This window comes from Triticum aestivum, chromosome 1B, assembly GCF_018294505.1.
Source record: "Triticum aestivum cultivar Chinese Spring chromosome 1B, IWGSC CS RefSeq v2.1, whole genome shotgun sequence".
Lineage (NCBI taxonomy): Eukaryota > Viridiplantae > Streptophyta > Magnoliopsida > Poales > Poaceae > Triticum > Triticum aestivum.
The window spans coordinates 180,144,212-180,151,248 of NC_057795.1; positions in this window are offsets into that span (position 1 = coordinate 180,144,212).

A 7,037-nucleotide genomic window follows, 5' to 3' on the forward strand; every position below is an offset into this window, starting at 1 on the left:
CCAGAAACTAGTTGCAACTCCTGGACAGAGATCAGTTGATTAATAAGTCGAGAGGGGCACTTAAGGATCCCAATGTGTGGTAGTAACTGTTCATGGATCACAAACACAGAACTCAGTTCCTGAGGACGGCTGCAATGAGACAACCCACCATGTACTCCTACATGGCCTCTCACCGCTACCTTTACCAAATCGTGTTCACACACTTAGCTCTCAACAGTAGGACATGTTCACACACCTCCGATTCATCCCCGATGAATCAGACCTGACACAACTCTAAGCAATAGCAGGCATGACAACAAGCATGAATGAGTAGGCACATCAGGGCTCAAACAACTCCTACTCATGCTAGTGGGTTTCATCTATTTACTGTGGCAATGACAGGTCATGCAAAGGATAAAGGGGTTCAGCTACCGCAGCAAGTAACAAATGAATCGTTGTTGTCCTAATGCAGTAAAAGAGAGCAGGAGCGAGAGAGTGGGATTTTATCGGAATGAACAAGGGGGTTTTGCTTGCCTGGCACTTCTGAAGATAGTATAGTTCTTCATCGGTGTCATCGAACTCATCGTCGAACGTCGTCTACTGAGAGGGGACAATCACCGGCAAACGAGAGGGAACACAATCAATGCAATGCACAATATGATGCATGATCATGACATGGCAAAATGAGTTTGTTTGGCTAATGCAACTTAGAACAGATTGGTTTGAGTTCATTTGAATCAAGGATTCAAATGCAAACCCAAAATAAGAGGTCATATTAGTGCATTAACTTGTTTCACCTAAACAGCAAGGTTAAAGTGTTCTAACATGCATGAAACCAACGCAGATGGAAAGATTGGATTTTTCTGATCATTTTTCACATATAATTTATTTCATTTGGAGTTACGGTTGATTTTATATGATTTTTAGAAGTTTATACTATTTTCTGAAATTTATAAATCATTTCTGATTTATTTAAATTCCAGAAAATATTACTGTGTCAGCATGACAACAACATTACGTCAGCAGGGTCAACAGGGCTGCCCCGGGTCAAACCTGACCAGTGGGGACCACTGGTCAGTGACACAGTGATGTCTGGGTCACAGACTTGTGGGGTCAGGTCAACAGGTGACGTGGCTAGGTCAAACTGACCTGTGGGGCCTACGGGGTTAGTTTAATCTAAACAAAACTAAAGCAGGGTTAATTAGGCAGTGGGGCCCATATGTCAGTGGGTGTGGGTTCAATTAGTGGCGCCATTAGCTGCTAATGACGCTGCCACGTCAGCACGCCGGAGTTGAACGCCGGCGAGCATGCGAACGCGGTGGCGACACTCGGGAACGCGCTACGGGCGGCGGCTGAACGCGCTGCGGGCACCACGAGGAAGCCCTCACTCGCCCGCATCTAGGGGTGCACGCAGCTGGGCGCAGGAAGGCCGGGGTCGATGGCGGCGACCACTTGGGCGGCGGCCGGAGTTCGGGTGGTGGCGGGTTTGGCGCTACGGTGAAAGGCAGGGGGGGCTAGTGGGTGCTACGGACTCCTGGTGGTGCGCTGAGCGCAACGGTGAGCTTGGCTTCGAGCCACTGTGGCTCTAGCCACGACGGCGCCATGGCCGGCGGCGGGGAGCTTTCGGGCGTGGTGGAGACGGCTGCTACGGAGGCCAAACGAGCACGGGAGCTAGGGGGAGAGGAAGAGGAGCTCACAGCGGGGTCGGAGAGGGGGTTAGCTAGCTCGGGGAGGCCCTGTGGACGATGAATCAGCGGCGACGATCTCGGGTGACCCGAGGAGGAAGAAGGGGTCGGGGACGGCGCTTCGGGGGTCTTCCAGTTGCGTGGCTCGGTGAGGGGGTTGGTGACGAGGCGCAAGAGCTCGGGAGCAGCTCGGGGCATCGTCGGGACGGCGGTGGTCGCGGCAACGGCGAACGGCGGCGATGGGCGTGTTCGGTGCGTCGTAGGGAGAGAACAGAGGAGGGAGAGAGGTCCAGGGAGAGAGGAGAGGGGTGCAGGGGGTGCTGAGCGTCTCCGTGGCGCGTCTGGAGGAGTCGGGGTGGAGGAAGCAGGCAGGGAGCTGGCCACGGCGATCGCGCGCGCGGCGGCACGCCTCTGCCTACTGGCAGAGGTTGAAGGCGACCGCTTCGCTCTGGTTGGCTGGGCCTCAGCTACAGTGCTGGGCCAGCTGGGCTGCCAGGTGAGCGTCAGGTAAGCTTTTTCTGTTTTTGTTTCTCTTTTCTATTTTCTGACATTTGTTTTTATTTAATAAAAATACTAAATCATTTTATTTTCTTATGCCAATTTTTGTAGGAACTAGTGGTATTATTCCAGAGCTCCCCAACAAATGGCACAATTTTTGGACATATATTATATATATAACATATATATATCCAATGCAAATAATTATGCATTAATTCCAAATGCCCAAAATAAATACTTATGAGCTACTAAAGATATTGGTTTGATTTTTATCTCTGCCCAATATTTTCAGAGAGCAACATGAACATTTTCTTGGACCTTTATGGAGCAATTTTTATCTGGGTCATTTCCAGAAATGATTCTGAGGGTTTCACCAATCCCCAATTCAGAATTAAATGAAATTTAAACATGATGCACACATGACTAGCTAGTCTAGGTCATACCAGACTAGGGATGTGACAGCGCCCAGGGGGAGGGGCGCGCCCCCCACCCTCGTGAGCAGGGTGTGGGCCCCCTGGCCTTCATCTTTGGCAATGATTTTTCTTTATTAATTTTAAGATATTCCGTGGAGTTTTAGGACTTTTGGAGTTGCGCAGAATAGGCCTCCAATATTTGCTCCTTTTCCAGCCAGAATTCCAGCTGCCGGCATTCCCCCTCTTCATGGTAAACCCCATAAAATAAGAGAGAATAGCCATAAGTATTGTGACATATCGTGAAATAACAGCCCATAATGCAATAAATATCGATATAAAAGCATGATGCAAAATGGACGTATCAACTCCCCCAAGCTTAGACCTCGCTTGTCCTCAAGCGAAGAGCCGATAACAATAAATATGCCCTCATGTTTAGAAGTAGAGGCATCGATAAAAATAAAATACAGACATGAAGGCATCATGATTATTTTCATAACAGCAACATATATAGATTTGTCATATGATTACTTATGTTCAAGTGATGATCTTTTCACAAAGCCAAAGTATGAATCAGAAACCTTATTGGGCACCAACAATTATAATCTCAGTCATTGAAGCAATTCCAATTTATCATAACATCGGAAAGAGTCTATGTCAGAGCTTAAAAGCAAGCCCACATACTCAACTATCACTTAGTCCTTCATAATTGCTAACACTCACGCGATACTTGTGGTTACGGAGTTTTAATCGGACACAGAGAAAGATAGGGTCTTATAGTTTTGCCCCACAACTTTTTACCTCAAGGGTAATGTCAACAATGATAATTCACGCTCCCCCACATCCAATTAGATATATATATATATATATATATATATATATCATGTTCTTTCCAACATGCTGAGCTTGCCAACGGATAAAATGAAAAAGGAAAGGTGAAGATCACCGTGACTCTTGCATAAGGTAGAAGATAATAATAATAAAAGATAGGCCCTTCACAGAGGAAAGCAGAGGTTGCCATGCGCGTTTAGGGTTGATGCACAAAATCTTAATGCAAAAGAACGTCACTTTACATTGCCCCTTGTATGTGAACCTTTATTATGCAGTCGTCGCTTTTATTGCGTCCACAACAAGTTCGTGCTAAGTTTATTTTCTCCGCACTAATAAGTCATGCATATTTAGAGAGCAATTTTTATTACTTGCACCGATGACAACTTACTTGAAGGATCTTACTCAATCCATAGGTAGATATGGTGGACTCTCATGGCAAAACTGGTTTAAGGGTATTTAGAAGCACAAGTAGTATTTCTACTTAGTGCTGAGAATTTGGCTAGCATGAGGGGGAAAGGCAAGCTCAACACGGTAGAGGAACCATGACAACATACTTTATCTTAGATGTAAGAAAACATAACTTATTATATTTTCTTCCTTGTCCAACATCAACTCTTTAGCATGCCATATTTTAATGAGTGCTCCCAATCATAAAAGATGTCAATGATAATATATCTATATGTGAAACCTCTCTCTCCTTATTACTTCCTATTAATTGCAACGATGACCAAAGCTATATTTGCCAACTCCCAACAACTTTTAATCAACATACTCTTTCTATGTGGAGTCATTACATTCACTAAGATCAATATAAACTCTTCATTTCTTTTTATTCGTTTCTTTATTCACCCAAGATCATGGCAAAGTAATCAAGCCCTCGACTCAACACTAATCTTTATTATATATAGCTCACGGACTCGATTGCATAGAGGGATCATAAAGCAAAACTCAAAACTAGATCGTGCCATGACTTTATTCTACTAAATCAAGATACTACTAATAGGATCGAACTAAGAAAAATGGTAAAGATAGGAGTTGTGATGGTGATACGATACCGGGGCACCTCCCCCAAGCTTGGCAGTTGCCAAGGGGAGTGCCCATACCCATGTGATTATATCTCCTTCTTTGTTGTTGGCGGTGGAGGTGTTGTTGATGATGGAAGCTTGTCGTCCACCTTCCATGGCATAGGCTCACCCTCATAGAAGGATGATCGAGTCTCCGGAATCCTCAAATCTGCAACGGAAACAGGTTGAAACGAAAAAAGAGGATATTTGCGTGATACAGTCATCAAAACCTTCAGGAGAATATATAATGAATTTTTACAGACCAAAATACGTATCGTGCAAGAAAACGGAGTCCAGAGGGCACACGAGGAGCTCACGAGATAGGGGGGGGGCAGGGGGGTAGGGCGCACCCTCCACCCTCGTGGAGGCCTCGTGTCCTCCCCGGACTGCTACTTATTTTTCTATTTTTCTAAATATTCCAAAACGGAGAAATATTGCTTTAAAAATTGTTTTGGGGTCGGTTTACTTACCGTACCACATACCTATTCCTTTTTGGAGTCTGGAACGTTTTGGAAAGTGTCCCTTATGTATTCCTCTGGGGTTACGGTTTCAATAATATTGGTTTCAACATTTATGGGATTACCTAAGATATAATGTTTGATTCTTTGACCGTTTACCACCTTCGGATTTGTGCCTGCGAAGTTGTTGATTTTTATGGCACCGGAACGATAGACCTCCTCGATAACGTAAGGACCTTCCCATTTGGAGAGAAGTTTTCCTGCAAAAAATCTTAAACGAGAGTTGTATAGCAATACATAGTCACCTACATTAAACTCACGCTTTTGTATCCTTTTATCATGCCACCTTTTAACTTTTTCTTTAAACAGCTTGGCATTTTCATAAGCTTGGGTTCTCCATTCATCAAGTGAGCTAATATCAAACAACCTCTTCTCACCGGCAAGTTTGAAGTCATAATTGAGCTCTTTGATAGCCCAATATGCCTTATGTTCTAATTCAAGAGGTAAATGACATGCTTTTCCATAAACCATTTTATACGGAGACATACCCATAGGATTTTTGTACGCAGTTCTATAGGCCCATAATGCATCATTCAGTTTTTTGGACCAATTCTTTCTAGACCTATTGACAGTCTTTTGCAAAATTAATTTGAGCTCTCTATTGCTCAACTCTACCTGACCACTAGACTGCGGGTGATAAGGAGATGCAATTCTATGATTAACATTGTATTTAGCAAGCATCTTACGAAAAGCACCATGAATAAAGTGTGAACCACCATCAGTCATTAAGTATCTAGGGACTCCAAACCTTGGAAAAACAACTTCCTTAAGCATTTTAATAGAAGTGTTATGATCAGCACTACTAGTTGGAATAGCTTCTACCCACTTAGTAACATAATCAACAGCAACTAAAATATGAGTGTAACCATTAGAGGCAGGAAAAGGTCCCATATAATCAAAGCTCCAAACATCAAATGGTTCAATAACAAGAGAATAATTCATAGGCATTTCTTGACGTCTACTAATGTTACCAATTCTTTGACATTCATCACAAGACAAAACAAACTTACGGGCATCCTTGAAGAGAGTAGGCCAATAAAAACCAGATTGCAATACCTTATGTGCAGTCCTATCTCCAGCGTGGTGTCCTCCATAGGCTTCGGAGTGACACTTGCGTAGGATCTGTTCCTGTTCATGCTCAGGTACACAACGTCTAATAACACCATCTATTCCTTCTTTATAAAGATGTGGGTCATCCCAAAAGTAATGTCGCAAGTCATAGAAAAACATTTTCTTTTGTTGGTATGTGAAGCTAGGCGATATAAATTTAGCAACAATATAATTAGCATAATCAGCATACCAAGGAGTGCTACGAGAAGTACTTATGACATTTAATTGCTTGTCAGGAAAGCTATCATCAATAGGTAGTGGGTCATCAAGAACATTCTCTAACCTAGATAAGTTGTCTGCAACTGGGCTCTCAGCTCCTTTTCTATCAACAATATGTAAATCAAATTCTTGGAGCAAGAGAACCCATCTAATGAGTCTAGGTTTAGCATCTTTCTTTTCCATAAGATATTTAATAGCAGCATGATCGTATGAATAGTTACTTTAGAATCAACAATATAGGGTCTGAATTTATCACAAGCAAATACAACCGCTAAAAGTTCCTTTTCAGTAGTAGCATAATTTCTTTGGGCATTCTCTAGAGTCTTACTAGCATAATGGATAACATTTAATTTCTTATCAACTCTTTGCCCTAGAACAACACCTACAGCATAATCACTAGCATCACACATAATTTCAAAGGGTAAATTCCAATCAGGTGGCTGAACAATAGGTGCAGAGACTAATGCTTTCTTAAGTATTTCAAATGCTTCTACACAATCATCATCAAAGATAAATGGTACATCTTTTTGTAATAAATTAGTCAGAGGCCGAGAAATTTTCGAGAAGTCCTTAATGAACCTCCTATAAAATCCGGCGTGACCAAGGAAACTTCTTATACCTTTGATGTCCTTGGGACATGGCATCTTTTCAATAGCGTCAACCTTGGCTTTATCAACTTCAATACCTCTTTCAGAAACTTTGTGCCCCAAGACAATACCTTCA